The sequence below is a fragment of the Phyllobates terribilis genome, unplaced genomic scaffold (genome assembly GCF_046119375.1).
Source record: "Phyllobates terribilis strain yellow unplaced genomic scaffold, ASM4611937v1 Scaffold_11__3_contigs__length_659146591, whole genome shotgun sequence".
NCBI classification, from domain to species: domain Eukaryota; kingdom Metazoa; phylum Chordata; class Amphibia; order Anura; family Dendrobatidae; genus Phyllobates; species Phyllobates terribilis.
The window spans coordinates 19,810,047-19,827,199 of NW_027362771.1; the positions used below are offsets into that span (position 1 = coordinate 19,810,047).

General features: G+C 46.7%; 1 protein-coding gene across 1 annotated transcript in view; it reads right to left on the reverse strand.

Annotated features, from left to right (window-relative positions):
- The window catches only part of LOC141167210 (uncharacterized), an 87,639-nt gene that overhangs the window by 15,607 nt on the left and 54,879 nt on the right, over positions 1-17,153 (reverse strand). The gene's annotated exons all lie outside the window — the stretch shown is intronic.

The window sequence follows — 17,153 nt, forward strand, 5'->3', positions numbered from 1 at the left end:
CAGTATATACACACCTTTTCTGAAAGGCCACAGAGTCTGCACAACAATTAAGGAAGAAGCAAGAGGCACCACTAACCAAACAACACCATGAAGACCAAGAAGAACTCCAAACAAGGCAGGGACACAGTTGTTGAGAAGTACAAGTCAGGGTTAGGTTATTAAAAAAATATATACAAATCTCTCATGATCCCCCAGAGCACCATCATATCCACTATCATCAAATAGAAATAACATGGTACCACAACAAACCTGCCAAGAGAGGGTCGTCTGCTAAAACTTTCAGCCTGGGCAAGGAGGGCATTATTCTGAGAGACAGCACACAGACCCCCAAAAGATAACCCCAAAAGAGGTGCAGAGTTCCCGAGAAGAGACTGGAGTATCTGTCCATACGACCACAATAAGCCGTACACTCCATAGAGGTGAACTTTGTGGAACAGTGGGCAGAAAAAAGCCTTTACTTACACATAAATATTGTAAGGCTCATTTTGAGTTTGCAAAAGACATGTAGGAGACTATCTAAATGTATGAAGGAATGTGCTGTGGTCAGATGTGACAAAAATTTAACTTTTTGACCACAAAGGTAAATGCTATGTCTGGTGCCCAAAGAACACAGCTCATCTCCCCAATAACACCATCCCCCCAGTGAAACATTGGTGGTAGCAGCATCATATTGTGGGGATGTTTTTTTGGCAGCAGGGACAGGCAAAATGGTCCGAGTCAAGGGGAAGATGGATGGTGTGAAATACAGAGATATTCTTGAGCAAAACCTGTTTCAGTCTGTCAGTGATTTGAGACTGGGACAGAGGTTCACCTGCCAACAAGACAATGACCCAAAAGCATAGTGCTAAAGCAACACTCAATTCGTTTAAGGGGAAACATATAAATGTTTTGAAGTGGCCTAGTCAAAGTCCAGACCTTAATGCAATTGAGAATCTGTGGTCAGACTTGAAGATTGCTGTTCACCTGAGGAAACCATCTAACTTGAAGGAGCTGGACCAGTTTTGCCTTGAGGAATAGGCAAGAATCCCAGTGACAAGATGTGGAAATCTTATAGAGACTTATCCAAAGTGACTTGCAGCTGTAATTGCCACAAAAGGAGGCTCTACAAAGTACTGAATTTAAGGGGTGAATAGTTATGCACACTGAAGTTTTCTGTTATTTTGTCCTATTTGTTGTTTGCTTCACAATAAAAAGAAAAACAAATGTTCACAGTTGTAGGCATGTTTTTTACATGACCTGATGCAAACCCTAAAAAAACCCTGTGAAATTCCAGTTTGTGAAGTAGCACAACATGGAAATGCCAAGGGGGATGAATATTTTTGCAAGCCACTGTATGTCCTATACCGTTGCTTTGCCACTTAACTATATGAACAGTACTCTTACTATCCCAAGTCTAATCCTGTGCTTACCCTGCACTACTCACATTGTACATTACCATCACACAATTTTAAAAGACACACATCAATATTCACATTAAATATAAAACCGCATGACATTTTACACACAGCGCGATTGTTGTCTTCAGGGGTAGGAACACAGCAGAACAGTCCATTACCCTTACATACCCACAAGCTACTCTTTGCTTTATCCACTCAGTAACTTCGCAATCTTAAGTGTCAAATCGCTAAAACAGTATTTTAAAATCAATTTTATAAACAAGGCAACTTAAATCATTGAGAAGGATTATACATCTCTAGCCCCCCTCCATTTCTGACCATTTTCCAAGAAATTAAATCTCTAATAGGTCTACTGTCCAGCCAAGATCGAAAACCATTATCCCCTCAGCACACAATGGACCTGATTCCTTTAAGCTTTTACACCAATATTCTAGTGTAAAAAGCTTTGAAACGTCATAAAATTTTGGCGCAACTCAGGGCTAAGCTAAAAATTTGTGACTTATTGGCGTTATAATCTGGGGCGTACTTAGAAATCATGCGGCCCCATAGCATAAATTCTAATCAGGCCCCCCTCAAAAAAATTAATAATTGCCGGTGTCACAGAAGATCATATCTTACAACTTACCAGGCTTTACATAGTAATTTTCCTCCTGCTGAAGTCACAGATTCCTCTTTCATTGCCCCCATAAAGTATTATGCAAAGAAAAGTGCCCCCCAAAGACAGTATGGTACCCCCATGGTGAATTCCTCCACATGCACAGTATAATGACCCTACTGTACCCCACTTCAACTCTCAAGGCAAAGTATGGTGACCCCAACACAGTATGATCTCCCAACTCTGACCCCCACACTGCTCTTCATGCACTATAATGGGCCTACATACAGTATAATGGCCCCACACTGTATAATGGCCTGCACTAGACCTCCAAACAGTATAATGGCTCGCACACAGTATGAAGGACCCCAGACAAACCTTTCACACTGTATAATTGCTTGCATACAGTATAATGGACCCCCACATATTATAATGGCCCCACATAGCCTTCCATATAGTATAATGCACTCCCCATGGTCCTTCATAGAATACAATGCTCTCCCCATGGTCCTCTATCAAATATAGTGCACTCCCCATGGTCCTCCATAAAATATAGTGCACTGCCCATGATCCTCCATAAAATGTAGTGCACCCTCCATGGTCCTCCATAAAATATAGTGCACCGCCCATGGTCCTCCATAATATATAATGCACCTCCATGGTCCTCCATATAATAAAATACTCTCTCCAGGGTCTTCCATATAATAAAATGCTCTCCCCATGGTCCTTCATACAATATAATGCAACCACTGTGGTCCTGAATACAGTATAATGCACACCCCATGGGCTTCCATACAATGTAATGGGCCCCCCATGATCCTCCATACAGTATAATGCACCCCCCATGGTCCTCTATACAAGTATAATGCACCCCCATAGGCCACTATATAGTATAATGCACCCCCATGATCCTCCAGACAGTATAATGCACCCCCAATGTCCTCCACACAACATAATGCACCCCTCATGGTCTTCCATACAGTATTTTGCACCCCCATGATCCTCCATACAGTATAATACACCCCCATGGTCCTCCATACAGTTTAATGCACCCCCATTGTCCTCCACACAATATAATGCACAGTCCTACCATACTGTATTATGGCAACTGGTCACTGATTTAAAAAAAAATTTAACACAGTGCTTATCTCTCCTGGTTCCACCCGATGCTCAATTCTCCTCAGCGTGCGGTGTGAAGTGCCAGACATCTCAGATGTCAGAAGTCATGGAAGAATGATGGGGGTGGAAGCGTCTTCTGACGCTCCTTCCTCCATCATCATTGCTCCCGCTGACGGTCGGAGTGGGGGCCCTGTGCGAGCAATGACGATGTAGAAGGGAGTATCAGCAGACGCTTCCACTCCCATTATTTTGTGCAGGCGGCCGGGTGCTAACAGCTGGAGGTGGGGCCCAGTGCGGGGACAGCCCTGTGCGGTGAGGGCCTTGTGCGGTGAGGGCCCTCTGCGGGTCCCCGGCTCACGGGACCCACAGCAGTGGCGTGGCCTGCCGCCATTGCCGGTACACCAGTGGTTCTAATGACATTTTCATTTATTTACAATAAAATAGTTGTGGGCATGGCGAGACGTTCTTCAAATTCTTGATGAGTTACAGTGTTCACTATGCTAAAAATCTCACTCCAGCAGGGATTGGAGTGGGATTTATGACTAGGTGCACACCAAGTTGAATGCTGCTCGTTTGTCACACCTGATCCATATGCTTCTACATGAGTCAAGAGCGTCTGACTCCAGCACATCTTCTTTTCAAGACCAGCAACAACAATGCCAGTCTTGATAAATCTGGCGCTAAGTGTTTAGTTTTTCAAGTCTCATGCATAATTAATAGTGACTATCAATTTTTTGTGAATCAAATGTGAATTGAATTCTATGAAATTTGGAGGTTCTGGCAAATTCAAACAATTCACGATTTGATTCATGCATATTAAATCCCAGGCAGGGAATGCAGCAGCCATTTTTGGGCTCAGCTATAGAGATAGGAAGAGAAAGTCCTAAAACACTGGACCAATACTACAAACAATAATGTGTTGAACAACTGCAGCCGTGAAGAAAATGAGTGTAAAAGTCTGTGAATAAGGGCTCACTCACATGAGTGTATAAATCCAAAGAGTGCAATGCGAGAAAACATCACATTACACTCTGACCATTGTTAGTAAATGAGTCAATGCTCATCTGCAAATTTTTTCTCAGCTCGGATCGGATTGAGAAAAAAAATTGCAGAATGCTGCAATTGTCTGCGAAAATCGGATCGCACTTGCCAACGCAAGTGAATAGGAGGGAGAAAAAAAAATTGCACGGCAGACAGACCAAGCATGTATTGTCCGATTTTTACACACCCATCTCAAGAGAAAGCCCATATTCCATCAGCAAGTACAGTAAATTCACAGCCCGAACTGTCAGAATAGAACAGAAAAAATACAATATAAAAATAGAATAGATAGATAGAAATATGTCAGTGAGATATATAATTAGAGAAGTGCAGGTTTAGTTTACAGTAAATGTATTTAGCTAATAAATATAAAAATAAATAAAAAAAATGGCGTGGGATCCCCCTTATTTTTAATAACCAGCCTAAGGAAAGCAGACATGTTGTGAGCTGGTGTTATTATTCTGCGAAGGGGCAACTATCCCCATTGATAGTATTTGGTCAGCATTCAGTCAGTATTTTTTCTCAGGAGTGGGAGACAAAACCAGGAGTGGGTGATAAATGCAGAATTTGGTGACTTGTTTCTATTTATACCTTTTCTCTGATTGTTCCTCACCTGGTTTTGGCTCCCACTCCTGACAAAAAATACTGACCGAATACTGATAGTGGGGCCATGGCCGTAACATCAGTAAGGTAAGAGTAACGTTACTGATGTCACTGCTCATCACAGCCTCCAGATGTAGCAAAGTGGCGGATCGTCATTGGACATTGTCGTGGGACATCCATATTATGGATTACGACGAATCCTTTGGATTACTTTTTTATGGTATTAAATGTATAAAAGAGGGTAATTGTCGGGGCGTGCTTTTTACAAATAAAGGACTTTTTCTTTTAAGTTATGGGGTTAGCAATGGGGGTGTCTGACAGGCGCCTCTCCATTACTAACCTATGGGCTTGATGTCAGCGGGCATTACTCAGCTGACATCAACCCCAAAACCATTACCCCGATAGCCAACACACTAGGGCAATCAGGAAAAGCGAGGAGGGCTCATTTTATTTGTCTGGAAAAAGGTCAATATCCATGGCACCTTTTCAGCCTATTAAAATTAGTCTGCAGCTGTCTGTTTAGCCTTTGATGTTTATTAAAAAAAGGGGGATCCCACGTAATTTTTTTGGGTCCCCCCTTTTTATTAACCAGTAAAGGCTACGTAGACATCTGTGAGCTGATATTAATAAGCTGGAAAGCTTCATGGTTATTGTGCCCTTCCCAGTCGGATAATATCAGCCCGCAGCTGTCTGCTTTCCCTTAGTTGTTATTAAATATCGGGGGGACCCCACGTAATTTTTTTTAAAACTATTTATTTAATAGGTTTAATAAACACCCTATATTGCCACATTAAAGGTACTAAAGGGTGCTAGTTTATTACATGTATGGGGCTTCTGACATTATACTGTACTAGCTATTGAACCCGTTCTACGCCCGGGTGGCGAGCATTTTTATTGGTACATGGTCTCCCATGCTGGTATGTGTGGTATGTGCTGCCCCCCTCCTGGTATTTGTGCTGCCCCCATCCTGTCCCACCATCCTATCTTGGTATGCATGGCACCCCTCATCCCTATTCTGGTATGCATGGCACCCGTCATCCCCAATCCCGGTATGCATGGCACCCCTCATCCCCAATCCCGGTATGCATGGCACCCCTCATCCCCTATCCAAGTATGCATGGCACCCCTCATCCCCTATCCAGATATGCGTGGCACCCCTCACCCCCAATCCTGGTATGCGTGGCACCCCTCATCCCCAATCCTGGTATGCGTGGCACCCCTCATCCCTATCCTGGTATGCATGGTACCCCATCCCTCATCCCTATCCTAGTATGTATGGTACCCAATCCCTCATCCCCATACTGGTATGCATGGCCCCTCATCCAAATCCCAGTATGCATGGCACACCTCATACCCAATCCCAGTATGCATGGCACCCCTCATCCCCAATCCCGGTATGCATGGCACCCCTCATCTCCAATCCCGGTATGCATGGCATCCCTCATCCCCAATCCCCATATGCATGGCACCCCTCATCCCCAATCCCGGTATGCATGGCACCCCTCATCCCCAATCCTGGTATTCATGGCACCCCTCATCCCCAATCCCGGTATGCATGGCACCCCTCATCCCCAATCCCGGTATGTGTGGCTCCCTCACCCACCAATCTTGGTATGCGTGGTACCCCTCACCCCCCAACCCTGGTAAGCATGGTACCCCTCACCCCCCAATCCCGGTATGCGTGGCACCCCTCATCCACAATCCCTGTATGCATGGCTCCCCTCATCCCCAATCCCGGTATGCGTTGCTCCCCTCATCCCCAATCCCGGTATGCGTGGCTCCCCTCATCCCCAATCCCGGTATGCATGGCTCCCCTCATCCCCATTCCCGGTATGCGTGGCACCCCTCATCCCCAATCCCAGTATGCGTGGCTCCCCTCATCCCCAATCCCAGTATGCGTGGTTCCCCTCATCTCCAATCCCGGTATGCGTGGCTCCCCTCATCCCCAATCCCGGTATGCGTGGCTCCCCTCATCCCCAATCCCGGTATGCGTGGCTCCCCTCATCCCCAATCCTGGTATGCGTGGCTCCCCTCATCCCCAATCCCGGAATGCCTGGCTCCCCTCATCACCAATCCTGGTATGCTTGGCTCCCCTCATCCCCAATCCCGGTATGCATGGCTCCCCTCATCCCCAATCCTGGTATGCGTGGTTCCCCTCACCCCCCAATCCTGGTATGTGTGGTACCCCTCACCCCCCAATCCTGGTATGCGTGGTACCCCTCACCCCACAATCCTGGTATATGCATGGTCCCCTCACCCCACAATCCTGGTATATGCATGGTCCCCTCACCCCACAATCCTGATATATGTTGCCCCCTCATCCCATTTACACTGTACACACATGCAAAAAAAAATAATCAGTTATACTCACCTTTCTTCCCTGTGCTCCAGCGCTGCAGCATCCTGTTCTGCCGGAGGCCGGGGAAGGAGAGCGGCGCCTGCATTGTAAATGTGTCTTCAGTAAAATGGCGATGGAGAGCGCTATGCGCATGCACCGATCCGACACCTCACTCCTGCCCCCGGTCTCTGGCCAGAAGAGAGGCGAGGCGGCAACGCTCCTTCCGGTCAGGAAAGTATGCAAGTATGTCGCCGGAGATCGCGGTATGCATTCAGTGTCTATGCATACCGCGATCTCCGGCGCCATACACCTTCTCTTACCTGTAACGGCTGGATGCGGTCTTCTGTCTGGAGCCAGACTGTGCGTCGCGCATACGCAGTCTATCGAGGCTTCAAACAGAGGGACGCAACCCTGGTTATATTATAGATATCTACAGGACATCTAGTCTATTTATCTATCATCTATATACCTATCTATATATATCATTCTATCAATCATAATATATATTTAGCTATCTATCAATGTATCAATGATTTTATCTATCAATCATTTGATCAATCATTCTATATATCTAGCTAGCTACCCTTCATTTTTAGCTCTATATGTTTATATATGATTGTTTGATTTTTTTTTGTTAAATACCTTAATTTAACACACAGTATTTACAGTATGTAAAAGATCATGTTAAAAAAGCATTGCGTACAGATTGCATATGGATAGCATACGGATGGCATACGCAATGATTGTGAGGAAAAAATTGCATACTCGGATTGCACTCGCATTACACACGCAATCAAAAACGGATTGCACTCAGACAACTCTCAGGGCTGAAAATCAGATCAATTTTTTATTCTATCGGGTGACTCCAGCCTAATACAGAGATTCAATTGATGGGGGAGAGCGATAGGAGAGGTGCCAGCAGCAGTGACAGACTCAGTGTGATTAATCAATGATCTGGTGTAGCTGGTTCTGCTGCATTTGAATTACAATTACACATTCATTTATTTTTTCTTTATTCTTAAAAGCAGAAACAAGGAAGCACAACATTTTTTTTTTCAGAAAAAAAATCAGAAATCAAAGTCAGACAAGGAAAATATTAATTATTTTTTTAAAATGCAAAAGAAAATTTTACAAAGTTCTGACATTGAACTACAACTGTCTACTTTTCAAATATGTTTATGGCAAACATGGAAAACACTTTTTTTTCACATCTATTTTGCTAGTCAAATTTTACAACTGTACATGCCACTCCAATAAAGCACATTGTTGCAGGTACTGGTTTTTGGACGTGTTCCTATCTTCATTTATTATTATTAACAAATTAAAGCTGCACTCAGAAACACTATAGTATTTAAGCTATTGAATAATATTGAATATATGGCTTTTATCCTAAGTCATATTGCGCGACTCGTTAAAGGGTTCATTGTGACTTGTAGGATTGCTGCTTCCAATAGGTGGCGCTATAGAGTTCAAGTCCTCTTTTTCTCTGAAGAGGCAATTTGCATATTAAATTTCCCAGAGGAGCATTGCACGGCGAATAAGCCTCCTTACCTTGATACGTCAGAGCCGGTATGTCACTCTCCACGAGGAGAAACATTACCCCTTAGACCTTGGTCCAGAGCCGCTCATCTTGCCAAATCAGTTCTCATACTTTGCACTGATGAGGGCCAACAGCCCAAAACACTGTGTCTGCAAATTGAGATTCTGATTTGGCTTTTATCCTAAGTCATATTGCACGACTCGTTAAAGGGTTGATTGTGACTTGTAGAATTGCTGCTTCCAATAGGTGGCGCTATAGAGTACAAGTCCTCTTTTTCTCTGAAGAGGCAATTTGTATGTTATCCTTCTTATAGGTTCATTCTAACTTTTCCTACCATTCTGAGCTTTTATTTGCATATATCACAAGTTTGCACATTTTTTCTCATTTTGTGATTGTGGTATTATTCAGCCGTACACTGACATGTAATATTTTTAGTGTTTGACTATATTTGCCTTTCATAGGGCTCATTCTTTGGATTATCATATCCATACCCCAATCTTGATGTCTGTACATTGCTGTACTCTTTTTAGATGTTTTTAATTGTTAGTATTTTTGTTCCCAGTAAACTTTCGTTTTTTTTATTATTTGGTGTGCATTATTTGTCTTCTGTGCAGCTTTTTTCTTTTATCATTGCTTCTTGCACAGATTTAGTAGCCCCCATTTAAATTACTTGGCTGTGCCCACTGATTCATGTTTCTCACAACAATAAGGCACTACTTGCAGATGCAAACTGGTTACTAGAAAGATGATCACGAGGACAAAAAGGACAGCTGGAGCCTTGCTAATTTTTCTGGCCAGTTTGCTTTCCTCCCCTGAGCAGGTGACTGAGCAGGTAATTTTATGTGCTGACGGAGTGATATCGTTTCTAGTGTCCAATATACACTTGCTGCTCTGGTTACGGACTGTTATAGACCAATAGACACATCCACATGTTGGGGGTTCTTTCCTTTGATCAATTGTGCCATGCTGCCTCTGTGTTCTAATTTAATATTTATTAGCATTATGGTGCTCTACTATATGAATTAATTAACTCTTTGGTAAGAGGGCATTGTGCAATTATATTATATTGGCTCTTTACATCCCCTGGGTTGTTACCATGGTGTTCTGTTACCCCCTCATGTGTGTACTTAATACTACCCTCAGTACATTGTTCCATCTTATGCAATTTCCCTCATTGTCTGTCCATGTATTTTATATTATGTATTGTATATTATATTATTATAATATACATTTTATATTATGTGTCTAATAAATTTGCATATATATTCAAAAAAATTCTTTGCTGCTTTGTTCTTCCTTTTGTAGTGCTTATTTTGCAGCACAGGTTTAGGGTCGCCCTCCTTTCCACTTGGACAGGGGTCCGATCCATTTGGTTTATATGGCGATCCTCTGTTGTATAATCTTTTTATATCCATGTCTGAGCTAGCCCCTACTGCTCTGCTTCTGTTTATAAATGGCACTTTGCTCAGACTGAAGATGCTTCTGGATGATGCAAGCATCATACTGTTAAACTTAAGTATAGATAGGTCTTTTAGTTCCCCCAGTCAGTGAATCAGTAAACCTTTGTTTTGCTGCAGAGATCTGATAATGGCCACGAGACCACTATGAGTATTTGGTCAGTATTTGGTCTGTATTTTTTCTCAGGAGTGGGAGCCAAAACCAGGAGTGGGTGATAAATGCAGAATTGGTGACTTGTTTCCATTATACCTTTTCTCTGATTGTTCCTCCCCTGGTTTTGGCTCCCACTCCTGAGAAAAAATACTGACCGAATACTGACCAAATACTGATAGTGGGGCAGTGGCCTAAAGGTGAGGGTTCCTCTGGGATCTGATAAAAGGAGTGGTTGAAGGAAAGACTATCTATGGAAGCTTTATTAAGAGCTATACATACAGCTTACCTTACAACTCTTTACTAAAGTTTGCTATGTTTCCGGCCTTTATAACAGTGCTGGCAAGCAAAAAGTCCCCACTCCAACCCTTTCTTGCATTCCAGTGATTTCTATGGCATTCTTCGTTTTAAAGAACTTCATAATTATCAACATTTAAGATTCAACCCCAAAATGTATGGTCATAGCTGAAATTGTGTCATTCTGCTGTTCTTCTGTAAGGTTTGCAACTTGCTAATTTGAAGTTGAAGAAAAATTAGGAACACTTCATTTTCACTTCAGTTGTGGTTATTTTCCTCCAAACTCAATAAAGTGAGGAAAAATATTAAAGGTATTAAAATAAACAAAATGTCTTTGTAAAAAGTACTCATTTTCGTAATATATAATATAGTTACATCATGCTTTAAGAACAGCGAATGTCCTCTAAATTTTATTGATATGAAATTGTAATATCCAGGTCTCATAAATAGCCTGTCCACTGTTTAACAAGAATGTCAATCATTCATCCTGTAAATCCTTAGTTTAGGAACTAACATAAGATTTACTGTCTAGAAGTGATTGTTTATTGATGACACTACATGAAGATGTCTGCAAATCCTATGCACCTTTAATGAGAAAGCACTGGTCAAAACTAGTGTCAAAGTAAGTTTTATTTAGAAGATTATTTATGTTTAGACCCTATACGGACTGAACTTAATTCCTTTATTTGGCAGATTATTAATATTTCTTTTTAGGGCACCATTGATTCAATGGTGCTGTACTTGACGAGATGCAGATATAAATTACAATGAACAGGCTAACCCTAACAGACTGCATCAGAGGCGGAGAGGTCCTGCCCTTGCGGACTTACAGTTTAAAAAACTGGAAAACCCCAGACATATACAGCGATTGACACTTTCTTCTGTAAAAGTGTGACACAAGGTGAAAGTAGTCATAAGCATAAATATAGGGTGCCCTAAGGTCAGGAGAACACAGCTAACCCTCTTCTACTTCTATGGTAAAACAAAAAGTGATAGCATGTCCTGTTTAATTCAGGTGAGGCATTCTGGGAACTGTAGTTTTACAACTGAAGGTAAACTGCTTTGCCAATTATAAAAATAATTATGGAAAATAGTATGCTGCATGGAGGCTGTTAATAGTGACGCGCCCCTGGGCCTGCTGTGTCGCGCAGCGTCTCGCGCACGGGGGCTTACCCGGAACCGGATCAGATGAGGGTTGTAGTCTCCGAGTGGCGGGGACCCGGTCCGTACCCAGGGAGTCAAACTCAGTGTGTGGCAGTCTTGATAGGTGTTATTTGAGTGTCGACTACGCCACCCGTTGATTTGCAGCTATGGAGCTGCCGCTGCAGGGCAGACCGCTGAGGCCGGTGTAGAATTGTGCAGCGTGATAGTATAACCCCCAACGGGAGGGGTATGGCCTCAGGGCAGCCGACGTGGAAGATGGGGGTAGCAGGAACCACTCAGAGACGGTGCGGTGTAATTCAGGGTCTTTACTGGTAACAACGATAGACCCTCCCGGAGTACTTGCTAGCGAACGGGGCCTGGTCAGTCCTTGAGCAGATGGGATCTCCCCTGGCCAGGCGGAGTTGTAGGCCTCCCAAACTGACTGTACTCTTCTGGCTACCTTGCTAGAAGCGGATATAAGTAGCCCACGTCCCTGAGTGTGCCGTGTGGTGCTCACCCATATGGCCGGTGACTCGGGGCCTTCTAATGGCTTCCGCTCCACGATGGCGGTGCTGGTCCCACGCGTGTGACCTTGCCTTCGGGTTTCTGGGCCTGAGGACCTGAAATCCCCTGCCGGTCGGCTTCTGCTGCTGGGTAAGAGTCAGTCCCCACAGCCTCGGACGCCGGGTCCGGTAAGAAAGCTTCTCAGTCAGGGCGAGCTCTGCAGCTGCCAGCCCCTGACTCGTAGTAGTATTGCTCCCACTGAGCTTCTGCTGTTTCTTCCTATGACTGTTTCTCGTCTCTACTCTCCTTGACTCCTAACCCTGCCTCAGCCCCGGGTTTATATAGGGGAAGTTCTTCCCCTCCCAAGACTGGGCAGGAGGTGTGGCATGCACAGGATCCCTGACCAAAGGACCTCCCACCTGCTCTCAGACATAACATTACATTACTGTGGAAACCAGACCCCTGGGGTGCCACATTCCCCCCTAGTGAAATTTAGTACTCCGGGACTAAACATATTTTAGAAAAACATAACAAGATATAACAACAATAATAGTACAATAAGAAGAAACACATAAAGGTGGTCACGGCATGTCCGTAACCGGGTGCAGTCTTTGAAGAAAAGCAAGGTGTCCATTTCACCAAAACAGGGAGACGTAACCAGGTAGGGGTTTGTCCTGCCCCGAGTCCTTAACAGTCTTTAGTCCGTCCTGGGTTACGCTCCAACTATGTACAAAGGATTCCCGGTAAATCCACCAAGGACTCCTACAAATAACTAGAAACACAAAATTATACACAAGCAACAATACACAGGTAAACATAAATAAAACTATTTATACACTTCAAATCCTCCAACGTGCGGGTAACTGGCCTCTAGTGGCCCTAGTGGACCTACGGAGCTGACTGTCTAGCCCTGAACTACAGGGTATAGGAGCTGTCAAGGGTAAACTGGGCAGCTGTCTATCGGCTCTTTGGCTCACTAGGGATATGGCAGGCTCACTGCAAGCAGAGGGTTGATCCTCCTGGTCTGCGGGTGTGGGGTCTTCTGCCTCCTGGACCGGCTGTTCTTCCAGCTCTACCTGTTGCTCCGTAGGTGCTTGGGATGCTGGTTGGAGGAAGGTGAGTACGGGTACCACAACTGCACCATTGACTTGAGTCCAAGACCGAGGGAAGTCCCCGAGCACAGTGCTAACCATATCTTCCCTTTCCTCTACGGGTCGATGGTCTTCTTGTTCCTCTTCAGGGTTCCTCAGTTGTTCGGGACACTTCTTCAGGTGGTCCCGGGATACAATGGCTGTGGTTTCCCCTCCGTCTTTACTGATGGGACAAACCTTCGGGTTCTCGTGGCTTGAGGGCAGTACGGTGTATGGGTCCTTCTCCCACTGGTCGTCCAACTTGTGGAGCCGTCTCTTCCTCTTCAAGACCTGCTCTCCGGGTACCAGGGGAACAGCGGGAGCATACTGGTTGTAAGTTTTCTCTTGTCTTTCCCTAGCCTGACAGAGACTTCGCTCCACGCTCTCCTGTACTCTCCGGTACTGCTGCTGCCTCTCTGTGTCCCAGTCTGCTTCTGGTGAAGTGTCCTCGGGCGTCAGGACTCCCATTTCCAGGTCAACAGGTAACTTACCAGGTCTTGCCCTCATTAGGTAAGCCGGGGTACAGTTGGTGGAACCTACCAGGATGTGGTGTTCTACACCCTTGACTCGCCCGAAGTCTAACGGGTGTTTACTGAACACTCTCTCGTACTCTTGAACCACCCGATAGACTCCTTGTTTCTGGTGTGCGGGAGTGGAGTCAGTACCCAGATGTAGTTGCTGACACCAGTCCTCCATGTTTTTCTTAGAGCCGTTACCTTCGTCCGGGTGAGATGGAGGCAAGGGTTCCACAGATTGTATAGAATTTTGGTTAATGGAATATAATTTGGCTAGCGTGGCATACCGGGGCAGGTACACTTCCCTCTCCCCGATATTTATTATGCGAACGGGCACCCTCCCATGGCGTACATCAACCACCCCCCATGCTGTCAAAATGGTGGGCCTACTGTCCGAGTAAACTGGTTCTACCATTGCCTGGTAATCCCTACCTCTCAGACCAATAGCTGCCCGGCACCAAATCATCATTTCACTTTTTGGGGGCATGGCAATAGGAAAAGGGTCACACATTCTTACGCTACCAATCTCACCGCCGGAGAGTTCCACCTGTTGCCGTCGCATCAGTGCCCGGATCTCTTTCTGGAGCACCCGCTGCTCGCCGGAGCTGGCGTTCTTGGCAACCTGCTGTAAAAGGAAAATCACCTCTGCAAGACAATTTTCAATTACATTAGTTCCTAGAGTTATTTTTGGGTGACTCTCATGTTTGTCAATATCTACAATGATCAGTCCCTGTGCTGCCAGTTCGACTCTACCGATTTTGATGGTCACCTCTTTAAATCCGATCTGTGGCACGGGCTGGCCATTGCTGGCGATGATACTCAAGTCGTCGTCAGGGTAGCGGGTAATATCCGAGTCATTCCAGTACTGCTTAAAGAGCACGTACGGGATGGTGGTGACCTGTGACCCGGTGTCCAGTAGGGCACTCATGGGAATGCCATCCAGTACCACAGGCAAGACTGGACGTCCTCCCACATATCTGTCGCGCCAGTTCGATGGGCCTGGTGATCTTTTTCCTGGGGGTTGGCCCTCTACCCCAGGTTGTGCCCGTTTAAAGAACAGTACCTTGCCATATGTCCGGGTTGATTGCAGCGGCGGCAGATGGGTCGTCCGTCTTCGCTGTATCGGTCTCTGGGTCTTCCTCTGGCCGGTGGGGTCCTCCTTGGTCGACGCCACGGGATGTCCTCCGGTCCGGATGCCAGCTGGATCTTCCCTGGGGTGGAAACCTGTAAAGACTGCACAGTTCGGGTTAGCGCAGCAACGCTCTTAGCTAGCTCTTGGACCTGATGGTGTAGGTCTGGAGCCGGGTCATTGTCCAAAGCCTGCGCATCAGCTCCCACAGGCCCTGCCGACAAGGGCGCCGCCTCCTGGTGGTAAGTGATAGCTGGGCGCCTGTGGGTCACAACGCCACCCGGTGCCGGTTCTCGGAGCACCCGGATGGCTCTGTCCTTGAACTGTGCAAAGCCCAGATGGGGATCCTGTAAGGCCATCGCCCGCAACTGGGTTCGGTGGGCATTACAATATAGTCCCTCTATAAATTGTTCGGTCAACAGCCTGTCCTCGTTTCCCACTCCATCAGGGTCGGTCTGCTTAATGGCCCTCAGGGCCTCTTGTAGGTTTAGTGCATAGTCCCTTATACTCTCATGCGCTCGCTGCTTGCACCCGTAGAATCTAAGCTTAATCTCGGCTGAGGTGCGGGTATCAAAGGTATCCTTCAGCCGGGTTAGTATCCCTGCGACAGTCTTCCTCCCAGGTGGCCAGGATTTTACTTCCCTTTTGGCTGCCCCGGTTAGTTGGGCCACCAGGATGCTCACTTTTTGCTCTTCTGTGAGGGGGTACACCTGGAAGAGGCTATCCAGCTTTTCTCTAAAGTCATGCAGGGTATGTGACTCCCCTGAGTACTGGGGTAGCCAAGCTGCTCCCGGGATATAGGGCATGGTGAAGGGCATAACTGCAGCAGCGGTGGCGCTGGCGGGGGTTGAGGCAGTGAAGCTCTCCTCCGCATCTGACATCTTCCTCCCCCCTAGTGGACCGTGGCCTACCTTGCGATGATCCTGTTCCGTAGGCCGTGGCTCCGCAGTAGATCGTCAGGGTTGAGGACCATCCGTCGCGCTCCGGTGACGTCGGCATCTGCTGGGCTCCTTCCAGGACCTTACGCAACGTCCGGACGTGAGGCGGGGCTTCAGTTCTCGCGCGCTTTCGGAGTCCACGCCCCTCTTCTTCCCGCGCGGCATCCTCAAGATGGCGTCCAATGGCGGGAAAACTCCACGGATGGCGGGAAGAAGGCCGAAGATGGCGCCGGATGGCGGGAAAACTCACCACTGGTAAGTTTGAACAGTCTTTGCTTTTCAGGCACGCAGTACCCGGTGGTTGCGGGCACGAAATCCTGCCGACTACGCCAAAGTTGACGCGCCCCTGGGCCTGCTGTGTCGCGCAGCGTCTCGCGCACGGGGGCTTACCCGGAACCGGATCAGATGAGGGTTGTAGTCTCCGAGTGGCGGGAACCCGGTCCGTGCCCAGGGAGTCAAACTCAGTGTGTGGCAGTCTTGATAGATGTTATTTGAGTGTCGACTACGCCACCCGTTGATTTGCAGCTATGGAGCTGCCGCTGCAGGGCAGACCGCTGAGGCCGGTGTAGAATTGTGCAGCGTGATAGTATAACCCCCAACGGGAGGGGTATGGCCTCAGGGCAGCCGACGTGGAAGATGGGGGTAGCAGGAACCACTCAGAGACGGTGCGGTGTAATTCAGGGTCTTTACTGGTAACAACGATAGACCCTCCCGGAGTACTTGCTAGCGAACGGGGCCTGGTCAGTCCTTGAGCAGATGGGATCTCCCCTGGCCAGGCGGAGTTGTAGGCCTCCCAAACTGACTGTACTCTTCTGGCTACCTTGCTAGAAGCGGATATAAGTAGCCCACATCCCTGAGTGTGCCGTGTGGTGCTCACCCGTATGGCCGGTGACTCGGGGCCTTCTAATGGCTTCCGCTCCACGATGGCGGTGCTGGTCCCACGCGTGTGACCTTGCCTTCGGGTTTCTGGGCCTGAGGACCTGAAATCCCCTGCCGGTCGGCTTCTGCTGCTGGGTAAGAGTTAGTCCCCACAGCCTCGGACGCCGGGTCCGGTAAGAAAGCTTCTCAGTCAGGGCGAGCTCTGCAGCTGCCAGCCCCTGACTCGTAGTAGTATTGCTCCCACTGAGCTTCTGCTGTTTCTTCCTATGACTGTTTCTCGTCTCTACTCTCCTTGACTCCTAACCCTGCCTCAGCCCCGGGTTTATATAGGGGAAGTTCTTCCCCTCCCAAGACTGGGCAGGAGGTGTGGCATGCAC